Source organism: Hordeum vulgare, chromosome 2H (assembly GCF_904849725.1).
Source record: "Hordeum vulgare subsp. vulgare chromosome 2H, MorexV3_pseudomolecules_assembly, whole genome shotgun sequence".
Classification (NCBI taxonomy): Eukaryota; Viridiplantae; Streptophyta; class Magnoliopsida; order Poales; family Poaceae; genus Hordeum; species Hordeum vulgare.
In genome coordinates, this window is record NC_058519.1 from 116,807,951 (window position 1) to 116,822,496 (window position 14,546).

Consider the following 14,546-nt stretch of genomic DNA (forward strand, 5'->3'; position numbering starts at 1 on the left):
AGCGAGAAACTATTGCGCCAATTTACACATTTCGTGGTGATACTGTATTTCAACAAAACTTTGTTTGGTGGCACCAAATAGTTATCGCAACGTCAACATGTCTGTAGCGAGAAGCTACCGCAACAATGTAAACTTTCCGTGGTGATACTCTATTTCAACAAAACTTGCTTTTGTCGCGCCACACAGTTATTGCATCATGGGGAAAAATTGTGGTGCCAAAGCTATTGCCACAATATAAAGTGCTCTATTGCAACACTATAATTTTCTTTGTGCAAACATGTGGCAACCAAAAGGGGGTCGTGGTAATAGCCTATTGCAACCATAAAAAAATATGGCATTCAATTACACTATTCAAAACCGTACATATAATAGATTCATAAAACTCATAATTCTCATAGCAAACCATCAAATGAAACTAGCCCAGTCATAGACTAAATTGTGCGTGGTCTCGAGTCTAGTCCAGGTAGTTTTTTGGATCCTCCGTCATCTCGAGTCCAGTCCAGCTAGTTATTTGGATCCTGCAATCAAGAAATCAAAAAAAACATCCAGTTAATGAGCCTAGTATAACATACCTCAAAAATCATATCGATGGTACTGCAATAATCCAAAAAACTCTTTTACAGAGACCTAGTCCTAATAAGAAAGGACACATCATTTCGATGAGATATTTTCTTAGACTCAGTATGTGACTGCTAATATTTACTTTCCAAAGATCTGTGAAATCTTCTATTATATACTTAAAACGATAGAAAACGAACGGCTAAGATGTAACAGTAAAAAAAAGCTTGAAAGAACGATCAGGATTAGTTTTAAAGTACACGTATGCATGATTCCTGTTCACGTGCATGTCCACATCGTGAGCATTTTAAGACTGAGGGAAGGTGTCCAGGAGACATACGCTATACTTGAACTAATAAAGGATTCCTGAAGGCACACTTATATTGATTTTAAAACATCCGATCTTCACAAGGAAAATATTTCAGAAATATAATTAGGAAATAGAAAAAACAAGGAAAGAAAACACGTAATGTGAGCAATCAGATCTTTTCCTTTTTATGGTCAATAATGTTTACAATTTTAAGAATCTGACACGTGCAAGGTTTAACCATATTTACAAAGAAAAATTCCTATACATGTTGGTCTAGGGTACGCGGCAGCTTTCTAAAAGAAGATACAAGGCACCTAATCAATCGGTTTACGACCGGCTGTACAGAACTTTTCTTAACACTTGCGGAAAAAACTTAACCGGCAAGGTTGATGTCATGTTACGGACAGCCATCCATGAAACGCGTACGTGCAGAATTCGTGTTTCTCACATAATGGGTGATGTCAACATCATCTAATTCTTTTTCTTAGCAATCATCAATCTCTAATTAATCACATATTTTTCAAATAATAAAATAGTTCTATCTTTGTTTTTGTTTACATGCTCTACGGATGAGACGGGATATTTTTTGAGGGGTAAATCAGACGCGATGTTGATTCTCAATGTCACCATCGACGAAGTAACAGATTATTAAATATATTTTATAATCAAATATACAATCGACTGAGATAATTAACTTAATCTAAACCTTAGAGTTACCTTTCCCTAGATAATAAGCAATATACTATGCTTTCGGAATACTATGTAACATGTCCTGCATAAGTACATGCATGCACACTTTTAATATATTAATGTAACATGTCATGATTTTTTATGTCAATAAATTCGTATAAGATATCCAAGGCCTCATGGGTATTGCTACACTCCTTAATCTACGGTTTAAGATTGATATGCTGCATGTGTGCTTTGAAATGCTCCTTGGTGACTAGTCCATTATTGATGCTGAGAGTAAAGTTTGGGAAAAAAGCTGGGCTAATAGTCTTCACACAGATAATTTTGGGCTTTTTGTCCCAGCTAACATGACGAGCTATGTTATTCTTTTCTTTCCTAGTATTGGAATTCCATCGTTAAAATATCTATGGCTTTCATTGTTCAATCTTCACTGTTCCTTTTCTATTGTCTTAATAATATAATAGATAGATAACGTTGTAGGTGAAAATGAAGAGAGAGCAAAGTTGTGACTTACAATTGCTTTAAACATTCGAGAATTTCTTGTTGAAGCATGTATGAGCGCATTTGAAGAAATAACAGTTGGCCTTGCACCTGCAGCCTTATTAGGACTAGGTCTCTGTAAAAGAGTTTTTTGGATGTTTGGATTACTATTTTCTTTGTCAATCCTGTTCGTAAACACCTGTAAATAGAAGTTCACTTTTAACAATGCAAGTAACCAACATAAATCTTAAGAGGTTTGAAGCATATACATGTAATCACCTGTTGGGTTCCCATCTGTTTGCTGAATTCTGCAAACTTTGCCATCATGTTTTTTTCAAATTTCAATCTTGATGTTCGCTCCGCTTCCAACAATCTTTCTCTTTCAGCACGCTCTTCTTTTAACTTCCCCTCAAGTTGTTCTCTCTCAGCGCGCTCCAAGTTAATAATCTCTTGTGTGTTTGCACGCTCAGCTTGTAGTTGATCTTGTAAATCATTGACCTGGTGGCTGAGCTCAGAGTTTCGCTGCTGGAAGGCTGCTGTAGCACGAGCTTGCTCTTCAATCTGGATACGAATCCTTTCAAAACCAGTTGATGGTTTGGCCATGTATCCATACCCACGAGGCTGCGATGACTTGCATTGCAGAGTGCCTTTGTATGTGGTCTGGAAAATATTGTGTCTTTGCTCATCTGAAAGTGGACCTTGAGTTTCAGTCTCTTTGTTTTTAACCTCTGCACATGCTTTGTCCTGAAAATGGAAAGAACAATTATAAATATGGTATTATTTTAACACTATAAAAGATGAAACAAGAATAACACGATCCAACGCATGAATAACCCCAGCTGATGATGAAGCATGTCGAATGCACATCATTGAATAACTATAGAATGTCAAAAGTCAGTGTACTCACATAAACATCCTGTGACTCTGTGTTAGACCATATTCCATCCTTCATGTGGGTGAGTTCCCACAAACTAATACAATCTGGCTCTTCTCCAGGTTTCGGGTTTCTCTGCAAGTGATATAACAATGAGAAGATTGAAACATGAAACCATGTTTAGCAGCGAGACATAAATAATTAGTTAGACTCATACCTTCTCAAAACTAACTTGCGAGTAAGATTTTGATCCAATTCTGTGTTTTGTCTTCTGTTTCTTACGGTTATCGGTGTTCTTTTGGCTGCGTTCCTATCAATTCATTAAAACCCAAATATAACCAATCAAACAAGGCATTTCATCTCAACATATAGTAGACAAACCATGGTCTTAGAGATGACCTGGAATTTTGAATCTTTGCCAAAGTACTGAATCATCCATTCCCACTCTTCTGGTTGTAAATCTTCCGGTAGATTAGCCAATCTAGCTGTATCGGTTTTGTATGCCTTGTAAGTGGAGCTTAGAGTTGATCGCCAACCTCTGTATCGCTCTTTCGCGATTTTGAGTACCTTTTCTTCTGTGTCTGGTGTATCCTCCAGGTCCCATCTATCCTGTAAAGCATAAAGCAAATGAACATACATATGCACTGCATTATCGATAGTAAAGTAAGATAACACATGTAGAAAAGATCGTACGTACTATAATATCTGCAACAATGAGTCGATGGATGGTAGGGTGAATGTCCGACCACCTCCTTACTCCAATGAGTGGTAACTTTCTTTTCATTATGACTACCACGTCATCCTTGAATGAACGATAGTTCATTCCAACTGTACCACCCAATGTTTCAGAGAATGCAATATTTAGCTTTGCAGATCCATTGGCAAAACGCTTCTTAGATGCTTTGAAACCTTTTAGAACACCTCGCCCTTTCTTCTTCTGTCCACCAGCTTCTACAGCCCACATCATACAAGAACTATTGTATTACTGGGTATTAGATTGTAAGAAATGATGACACAAATATAAACAAAAGAAAGTACCATCCTGTAGTTGCGCGCGGTTGCGGCGAGCATGGGATGGCCATTCATCCAGTGCACACATGTCATTAGCAGATACCGGAGTGTTAGATTGGTCTTGAGTTCCTGTATAATGTTTCATAGTTTTCAAGATTAAGCAATTCAGAATTTTCTGCATTAAGTATCAAAAACTGCAGTAATTTTTCTGTTGGTATGAGATACAATATATATAAATTGGGCTACTTGCAATCACAACAATGTATTTTGCATATTTCTATAATGTATATATTAAAGGCCCCAGGTTTTACTTTCGCCCTGGGCCCCTGAAATTTCGGGACCGGCCCTGAGCTAGATGGCTAGCTAGCTTCCGTATACTATGCAAAGAAAAACTACAGTTTAGCTAATACTACAGTATTAAAATCATCATTGTTTGAGACAACCAAACACCTCCTTGTAATCAAAACTATGATAACTGAAAAACTGCAGTATTCTCAGAATACGTTAAAAATGTTGAGCTACCAAACAGGGCCTAAATGTCATAAACTTTTTACCAAATCTCGGTTGTCGATGTTGGTTTTGGTAAGTTGTTATGCTTTCCATCCTTGTTACCAGAACAGATCCTTTCTTTACTGGACACAAAAAAAATGTAGGGACTTAGCATTATCAATGTGCACATTCATATAAGTGATAAAGAATTAAGGACGTCGTGTACGTTGTAGAAAGGAGTCATGTGCATCATCTCTTTCCTCTTGTGTTGAATGCATCATTGTGCCATTCTATAGGTAATATCATAATTTAAAAAAATATCAAAAGAAACACAATACTTAAAGTAGGCATAAAAAAACCGGAAAAATATCTATGATGGTCTTCTTTTGATACTGTGTGGTTGCTAAACTTTTCACAAAGCATCACCACCTACGGTGACTACAGTGTGAGGATGTGCATGACTTAAACACATTAACACAGACGATAAAAAGTCTCACGAGCAAAAAATAGTAGACTAGAGCAAAGGTATGAGTATGACAAGAGAACATAAGTATCCATTCTGTGGTGGCAAAGATAAATCCAATGATTCAGGCATAACATCTCACTGAACCTACCAATTGAAGTTTGCGATGTCAAATTTAAAATAATGTCATGTAAACCGATGCATTGACAAATACATCAGGATCCCGCTGCTTGGTATTCCACAGTTATAAAAATTGATGCATTGACAAAACAAAACACCTTCATCTGTAACTTTTGACACGAATGACACGCTTTGTTGCCTTGACTGTATGTCACTTTGTCAAGGCCCAAGCATAGGTGTGTTATCAAATTCCTAATGCGCAATCTAAGAAGGCAGCAGCAGCGCCCTAAAACCAAGACAACGCAGAGGGAAGTAAGCGCATCCTGAAGGAAAAACTTGGATAGAGTAGCGGCCCAAGCATCAGCCAATTTAAAATAATGATTCATGCATAACATCTCACTGAACCTATCAATTGGTGGCGTTGACTTTTTTAGCAGAAAAATACCACACAACCCATCTTGCTCTGGAGAAGACTAATGTAGGGAATAGGGAATACCAAAAAGAATAAGAGTAATGTACATGGCTGGCTATGGAGGTTCAGAACCGATGAACCTTGCTCTGCTTCTTCTCTGTTGTACAACGCTGCAGTGTGAGACCAAACTCGGAGGTTCAGGGATGCGGCGAGCAACCTCGAGGTGGGCAGGCCGGCAGTGCGCTCGCGATGCAGGGGAGAACACCAAAACTACGCCGGCGCCGACGCCAGACCGCATCGCTGCCGCCGGCAGCATGGATAAGGACACGGAGACACAGTTCGCGTCAGCGGGCGCGGAGGAGAGGGAGGGCGATGACCGTGGAGTGCCGAGGCGAGGGAGCCCACTGCGTGCGGCGACGCACACCACAGCACACACAACCAGTGGCCGGCGGAGGAATCCAGACATGACCAAGGACGCGAGGCCTCTCTGGCCGCAGCTGCGGGGTGGGTTCTTAAGGGAGCAGAGCCGACAATTGGATTGATGGATTTCTCTGCTACGGAGGAAATAGCAGGGAGGAGGATTGATGGATTTCTCTGCTGCCGGCCGTAGCTACTCCTCCAATCCATTCGTATACTGCTGCTACTCCGTGCCCGTGGGGAGGAGGAGATGGGGGAATTTGGGGGATTTCTGATCTCTCTCACGCGGTGGCGGAGGCAGAGACAGAGGTGCGTGCGGTGGCGCAGGCGGAGGAGGAGAGGTGCGTGCGGTGGCGCAGGTGCAGACAGAGGTCCATGCGGTGGCGCAGGCGGAGGAGGAGATCGGGGAAAAGAACAACCTCAGACGCGGTTCGCTGTGTTGACGCCGATGTCGTTCCCTGTGTTGTTGACGCCGTCATGACGCCGTCGGGAGGAGAGCTCAGATCCAATCGCCCGAAAAGACGTGGTTTAGAATAATAATCGAGGATAAATATAGTCTTTTTTTTGGAGGGAACGAAAGCACTAATTCAGGAACTTTTAGCGGGAGGCTAAAATTTTTTTGGCGCCAAAAAAATATAGTCCACGCGACCCTCTATTTTTTTACTCCCTACGTACCATTTTTTCATCATGGATCTATAATTATGTATATTTGTTTACTCCCTAGGTACCATTTTTTTAACTTAGGATATGTCAAATATTTGTGTTTTGTTGCATTGTTCGTCAAAGGAGCATAAATTTGATCAGTTTTGAATTATCGCTCGCACAAAACTCTTGCGACTCGTCTCGCAGTGGACCACCAAGCATTGAGCGATTCCTCGCCATCCGGTGGGCGACACGGAATCCTTAGCCAGGCCAGGGTTTCATGGCATACTTGTCGGGAGAATGGGCAGGCAAGGAGGAGGTGGTGCATAGTTTCCGGTTCTTGGTCGCAGAGGACGCATCGTGGGTGGTGCTGCAGATCCCGGACGCCGAGGCCACCCAAGGAGATTGGCCGCGCAACGCGTTGCCAATTGACGTGGCAGTTACCTCCCTGGGCATTGGCATGCCCCACCCACAGGAATCCTCGCTGGATCTTTACCGGCGCTTGGATTGTCTTCTTCGATGGAGCCATCACGAGGAGTTGGTGGATGGAGATCGCGCTCAGGACGGCTTTGACGAATGCGAGGCGACTGGCCTTGTTCATGAGGGGTGCCTTCCAGCACGGGAGCATGCCGGCGGTTCTGTCGACGACGGGCTGTAGCTGGGCAGTAGTTGGGCGCCGTAGCGTCAGCGGGATGCCCAAGTAGGTGATGGGAAGATCCACGATGGGGCATCCCAGTAGGTCGACGACAGGCGTGGCTGTGGCGGGGTCGCAGCGGATCAGCGTGGTCGTGCTCTTCAGGAAGTTGACCTGGAGTCCCGAGGCGCGGCCTCCATGGGGGTGGGCAGCGGCGGTGTGGTGGTCGCCAAGGTGCGCAGCGGCGCCGGCAGCGCGGCCCTAGTCGCAGGCGGCGCGGGCACCACCACTGGCCACCCCCATACTCGCCGAAATTTTTACATGTGATTGAACCAAAATTCATTTCTATACTCCGATATAGTAATACCAGTTTTGAATCGAACTCAAAGCGTCCATCGGAACCGTTGATTTCCTAAATCTAGCAGCTGATATGCTCAGGATTCGCAGTGAACAGTGGCATCAGTTTACTCCACGGTCCTCTAGAGTCATCCTGAAAGAAGGGCCCCATGCATCGTGTGCTCGTGACCTGGTACGTACGAACCTTTTGATATAGCCTGAGAAGAAAACTGCAAGGAGATAGGAAAATAGTGGGGTACGTGGATACATCTTTCTATATATATTTTTTGTTCCGTTCTTAGTCATCAATTAATAAGTATTTATTTTAAATGACTCGGATTGATCGTCATGCTGGTCCATCGGAAATACAACAAACAAAATAAAATTTACATGAGCGAGAATGAACCGTTGACACGTTGTTTATCATCGTTTTCGTGTCACATCTAACTTAACCTTGTTGATGATAACCGGGATGTCTTCATGCACGACTAACACACGATAAAAAATTCTAACCTCACCGTCCCAAGGAGTCAGTACAGTTGTACATCGGAGCTCCATCTAATCCATCTCTACAAACGAACTTGAGGACGACCGAAGCCCGGAAAATAAACACGAAGATGAAGTGCCGCCCATTATGAAGGTTAAAACCCTAATCTATCTACTAGCTGAAGCTTTGTGCCAATATCACTTGCTAATTTTAAGTCGTGCATTGCACATGTATTCATACTAGTATATATGGTTGCCTTCAATCTTTATATTATTAAAAAGAAATAAGTACGCATGCATGTTTCTTAATCGTACACATTTAAAAAAAACAATTTGCTGGCCTTGCAATATTGGAATCTTACGCATGCATGTTTCTTAATCATACACGTTTCAAAAAAACAATTTGCTGGCCTTGCAATATTGGAATCTTACGCATGCATGTTTCTTAATCATACACGTTAAAAAAAAACATATCCCGGATCATCAAAAGTACTACCCCAAATAAATCAACTATCCCAGATCCTCAAAAGTACTACCCCAAATAAATCAACTATCCCAGATCCAGCAGCCACACCATGGCTGCGCGACGAAGCAGCCCGTGGTGGCACCACCCTAACGCTCCCCTCTCCCTCTAACCTTGATCCGGCACCCTTTGCTCGGCGCCTTCTGCCCTTCGGCCTTCTCTTCCCTGGATCTCTGCTGCTCGATCCTGCCAGTGGGCGCATGGTTGGATCGCCTGACGTAGGAACTCCGGCGCCAACCGGCTCTGCTCCGGCTCTTCCTCCATCCTGGTCGGCTGCCCGGGACTCCCGTGCGCATGAGTGGAACGCCCTGCAGAAGCTCTCCCCTGGTCAGCCGTCCCTCTCCTGAGAGCAGCAAAGTGCAGCAAATTCAGAGTAAGCAAAGTGCAACAAATTCAGAGTAAGCAAAGTGCGGCAAATTCAGAGTATTCCCCTCCCTGTTTTCCTCTGTACTATTTGTCATTGCAAGTGCAGCAGAGTGCAGCAAATTTAGATTCCGGCTTCAACACTTGTGATTCAGGCTTCTACACTTGTGATTCAGGCTTCAACACTTGTGATTTTAAGCAGGCTATAATGTTATTGTCTTGTGTCCTTGTTGTCTTCTCTTGTGATGCAGCTAGTGATTCTATTGATTGTAGTGCAGGTACTAATGCAATTTCTATGTTTTTTTAACAGGACAGGCTTTACGGAGATAAGGCAAAATGACACGAGATAAGAGCTGGATGGATAAGGAAAGAGATTCTGTTGAGTGGCAAACTAGCATGAAGAATTTCTTGAATTTTGCTTTCGATGGTCCTCATCCAAAATCAGTTGTACCATGTCCATGTAGGAAATGTCTGAATAGTGCTCAAAGAAATAAAAAGGAGGTTCATACTCACTTGCTGTACTATGGGATGGATCAGAGCTACACTCACTGGATATACCATGGTGAACAACCTGATGAGGGCATCATGTCTGAAGATTCTGATAATGAAGATGATGTAGATGATGGTGCTGGAATGTGTGACATGCTCCATACTCTCCTAAGGGGCACGGGCATGGAAAGTAATGCAGATCATGATGAAGGTACAAGAGACATTCATGTGGATGATTCCAGCGGTGATGGAAGAAACCAGGACCCAAATGCAACAGCCAAGGTGTTCTTCGAACTATTGAAAGAGGCAAAAAAAGAGTTGTACCCAGGTTGCGAGGATGTCACAAAGCTATCTGTCATTGTGAAGCTTTACCAAATCAAGTGCGTGTCTGGGATGACCAACAGAGCATGTGATTTAGTTCTGCAGATGTTCGCGCAGGTGCTGCCAAAGGGTCACTGCATTCCTACTAATCTCGCAAAAGTAAGGAAGGTGATCCGAGATCTTGGGTTGGATTACAAGAAGATACACGCGTGCGTTAATGATTGTGTTCTATTCCGTAATGATCATGCTGATGCCGAAGAATGCCCTGTCTGTCACGCGTCTCGATGGAAATCTACTCCTACCAGTGACGAAGACAATACATCAAGTCGTAAATCAAGGAAGCCAGTGCCACAGAAAGTTCTAAGGTATTTCCCACTCATTCGGAGACTGCAAAGGTTGTACATGACAGAAGTTATGTCATCACATATGAAATGGCATAAGGATGGTCGGGTGGATGATGGCGTAGTGAGGCATCCTGCAGATTCAAAGGCCTGGAAGCATTTTGATAAGAAATATTCTAAGAAATTCTCAAAAGATGCTCGCAGTGTTCGGCTTGGCCTTGCTTCAGATGGATTCAACCCTTTTGGGCTCATGAGTTTATCACACACTACATGGCCTGTCATTCTTATCCCATATAACTTGCCACCTTGGATGTGCATGAAGCAACAAAATTGGATTATGTCAATGATTATTCCAGGACCAAAGTCAGCAGGAAATAACATAGATGTATACTTGCAGCCCTTGATTGATGAACTGAATATTCTATGGAAGGATGGTGCTTACACATATGATGCTGCAACTAAAAGAAATTTCCAGATGTATGCATGCTTGTTATGGACCATCAATGACTACCCAGCTTATGCAATGCTGAGTGGTTGGAGCACAAAAGGGAAGCTAGCATGCCTGTATTGCCACAAACGTACAGATTTTTTATGGCTAAAGTATGGTCGAAAGCATTGCTACATGGGACACCGACGTTTTCTGCCGAGGACCCACAAATGGCGTCGAAACAAGTGCTTGTTCAACAACAAGACAGATAATAGAGAAGCTCCAGTGGCACTTACTGGTGAACAAGTTGTGCGGGAGCTTGATAGCATTCCGCATGCACCGTTTGGACGGTCAAATAAGAGAAAACGACCGGAAACTAATAGCTGGCATAACTGGCGGAAGAAAAGTGTATTTTTCCAGCTCCCATATTGGAAGCACTTGCTCGTTAGGCACAATTTGGATGTTATGCACATCGAGAAGAACATTTGTGAAAGCATTCTAGGGACTTTGCTTGAGATGGATAAGAAATCAAAGGATGGTGTGAAGGCTCGTCTTGATTTGGAGGACTTGAAAATTAGGAAGGACCAGCATCCAAAGCCCGGTAAGCATAAGTATGAAATAAAGAAAGGTTGCTACACTTTAAATAAGGAAGAGAAGATAATGCTCCTCAAGTTTCTGCAGAGCATTAAGATGCCTGATGGCTATGCTTCACACATTAAGCGATGTGTCGTCCTCGATAAGTGCAAAATTAGTGGACTCAAAACTCATGACTGCCATGTTATATTTCAGAAACTTCTTCCTATTGCGTTGCGCAAGCTTTTGCCAGAGAATGTTGTTAACCCATTGCTTCAGCTGAGTAAATTATTTTCTGATTTATGCTCGAAAGAGTTAAGGGATGAAGATTTGGAGAAGTTGAGCCAAACAATTCCAGAAACTCTATGTCAGCTCGAGATGATCTTTCCACCAACATTCTTTGATATTATGATGCATCTTCCAATTCATCTTGCTGAAGAGGCCCGGTTGGGAGGGCCTGTCTTGTATAGATGGATGTATCCAATTGAGCGATACTTGCGTACGCTCAAAGGATATGTGCATAACAAGGCTCAACCAGAAGGTTCTATTGCAGAGGGGTACATACTTGAAGAGTGCATGACTTTTTGCAGTCGATTCCTTGATGGAATGCCTACCAAGCTAAGTCAGTCCGAACGTCATGAAGATGGAGGTACAGATCAACCACCAACAGGGATTAGCATAATGAGTACAGTTGATTACTCCAAGACAGGTTTTGTTTGTGAATCATTCTCTTTGGCTGAGATTAATAGAATGAGGCATTTCATAATAACAAACTGTGAGGAAACTGCACCATGGATGGAGTAAGCATACTCGTGTATTTATTTCACATCGTGATATGCATTAATAATTTGCTTTTGAACTAAAAATCATTTCTCTTTCAAGTGAACATCTTCAGGAGCTCACAAGTAACAATTATCCTAATCCTCAGAAACGGCACAAGGAAGAGTTTGTTGGATGGTTTGAGAGACGGGTAAGTTTCTTTCGTATTTTCACTAGTGTTCCTCATAATAATGTATCAACACTGTACATTACACTCACACATATTCTATTCGATGAAACAGATCACATAACTGCACAATGATGGCAAGGTCAGCAGTCTTCTTTATGCACTAGCTAAAGGACCTCATCACCTAGCTCGTGTACACAACCGTACAATTTTGAATGTATATTTTTTTTCGGAATTCCTATATAGAGAAGGATTTGAGTACCCAAAATAGTGGCGTCATAGTTAAGGGCGATGCAACCACGGGCAATATTGATTATTACGGGGTGATCAAGAAAATCATATTTCTTGACTTTCCTCCTGATAAGGAGGTTGTTCTATTCCAGTGTGATTGGTTTGATGTGACTCCTTCCAATAGAACTGAGAGTAAGGGGTATAAGAAGGACACCAAATATGGAATTATTGAACTCGACACTACTTTAGACAGATTCAAGGGGGACCCTTACATTCTAGGCCTCCAAGCTCAACAGGTTTTCTATGTGAGAGATGTGAAGAACCCTGATTGGGCAGCTGTTATTAAAATGAATCCACGCAATTTGTTTGCTCCTTCTGTTTTAAATGGTGTAGGCCTTGATGAAGCTGTTGAAGACGATGAAGGTGGTGAGGCAAATGTAATGGATGTCATAGATGCAGAAATTACAGTGCCAATATTACACTACCTGAAGAGATCACTAGTTGGAGTAGAAATGATGACGAAGGATCAAGCGTTGATGTTTCAGTCATAACAAATATAAAACCTGTTGAGTTTGAAGATGTTCAATTCAAATCTGATGATGATACGGATGATGATGAGGCTTATGTAAATGATGGCCACATTGCTCCTTCGGGAGAAGAAGAATTGGATGATGACGAGGGGTTCTTTGTGTAGACTTAAATCTCTTGGTAAGGTGCTTTTCACATGTTTAAGCCATGAATATGAACTCCTGAACTTTTTTTATGGTTACCTACGAGTGCTAGTCAAGAAACTATGCTGGTGTACCAAACATAAGTTTAGCCAGTCAGCTTCTATAGGGAATGTTAGATCAACTCGCAGAAATAAATCTATAATGGCCAAATCTATAATGCTGGATCATCTGTAAATAACAAGGTCAAATATCCAAACCCAAGGAACAAGGTCGCAGCAAGTGCAAGACCAGTGACACCTCCAATCTGCAGGAAAATAGATGCATCGTCAGCGTATGATTGTTCAGTAAAGCTAAGGAAGATGAGAAAGTTAACAAGCAATTGTGAGTGAATATAATATCTTCTTAACCTGCAGAACTCTGTACAAAACCAAGCGGGCCTGCTTGTAGTTCCCTTTCGCATATTCACTTGCAAGTAGAGCCTGCATTAAGTTATAGATACTTCAGAACATATGAAGGTATCGAGCTAGAGATTAAATGCCTGTTCCTGTAAATGTATAGACCTGACCAGCAAGAGCCAGTGCATCATTAAGTAGAGAAATTGTTAGCCAGACTTTCAAGCTTATCTCATAATGGAAGGATTACAGCGATGGTCCTGGCAATTAGCAAAGCACCTAGAAAAACAGTAAAGTTAGAGTGGCTATCATACAGGTATGTTGCAGCAACATTTAAGGAATGCTTAATTGGTTGATTACTAAGCGGAGTTCAATTCATGAATATCCTCTTGTCTTTCTGTATAGACCAAATAATTCTCACAAGGAAGCAAAAGCGCTATTTTGTGAAGTCTTAGGAAATGAAAATGAGGGATATGGGCCAACCAGATTTCAGGTAGCGGATAATGTCACCGCCAATGACATTCCATGAGAACAGAACTAGTTCGTTATTCAGCTTCCATAGGAGGATGAATGCCGCCAAGTACCTGAACAAATGCAGATGAATGCAAATAGTTTACGCAGCCTACAAATATTGATAATAATAGGAGGAAGCAAAAAAAGTAAAGATCTCATAATGGCTTCAACATACCAACTATGACTGCGATTTTGCCTCCCCACTCTCGATTTTGCCTCCCCACTCTCGGCAATCCAATCCCGGACCGGCGGCTGGCGAGCGAGCGAGCGAGATGGCGACGCTGACCTCGGACCTGCTGCGGCCGGTGCACGAGACATAGGCGCTGGACGAGGCGGCGCTGCTGCGGTACGCGGCCGCGCACGTCCCGGGCTTCCCCGCGCCGGCGCCGGCGCTCGCCCTCACGCAGTTCGGCCACGGCCAGTCCAACCCCACCTACTGCCTCGGGGCCTCCGCGCCCGGCGGGGAGCCCCGGCGGTACGTGCTGCGGAAGAAGCCCGCCGGCGCCATCCTCCAGTCCGCCCATGCCGTCGAGCGCGAGTTCCAGGTCCGCCAAAGATCCTCCTCCTCCGCCCTCGCTGCCCACCTCGGTTCCCGCTCTCCAATCCCGCTCCCTCCCGTCGGCGGTGGGCTCTCCCATCGGCGGTGGACTCTGCTGCTAGGGATTTGGCGGAGAGAGTGAGGGAGGGGAATGGGTAAGGGTAATGGAAAGTGAAGTGGAGTGCAGAGAGAGAGTGTCCAATGCGCCTAGTCAGCGATTAGGAAAAAAAAACCTAAACTGTCCGTGTAGAAAAAAAATACCATCATGATAACTTAATGGTTCGCCTAGGCCACGA

General features: G+C 43.1%; 3 long non-coding RNA genes across 3 annotated transcripts; all 3 read right to left on the reverse strand.

Annotated features, from left to right (window-relative positions):
• Positions 1-322: 322 nt before the first annotated feature.
• LOC123429745 lies at positions 323-2,180 on the reverse strand. Its single transcript, XR_006622737.1, has 2 exons — positions 2,073-2,180; positions 323-518 (listed from the first exon to the last, which is right to left on the reverse strand). It is a non-coding gene; the product is annotated as an uncharacterized LOC123429745 (long non-coding RNA).
• A 6,134-nt stretch (positions 2,181-8,314) lies between these two features.
• LOC123429746 lies at positions 8,315-12,761 on the reverse strand. Its single transcript, XR_006622738.1, has 2 exons — positions 12,622-12,761; positions 8,315-8,788 (listed from the first exon to the last, which is right to left on the reverse strand). It is a non-coding gene; the product is annotated as an uncharacterized LOC123429746 (long non-coding RNA).
• Positions 12,762-13,024: 263 nt separating this feature from the next.
• LOC123429747 lies at positions 13,025-14,020 on the reverse strand. Its single transcript, XR_006622739.1, has 5 exons — positions 13,888-14,020; positions 13,683-13,783; positions 13,368-13,478; positions 13,215-13,286; positions 13,025-13,111 (listed from the first exon to the last, which is right to left on the reverse strand). It is a non-coding gene; the product is annotated as an uncharacterized LOC123429747 (long non-coding RNA).
• Between the last annotated feature and the right edge of the window lie 526 nt (positions 14,021-14,546).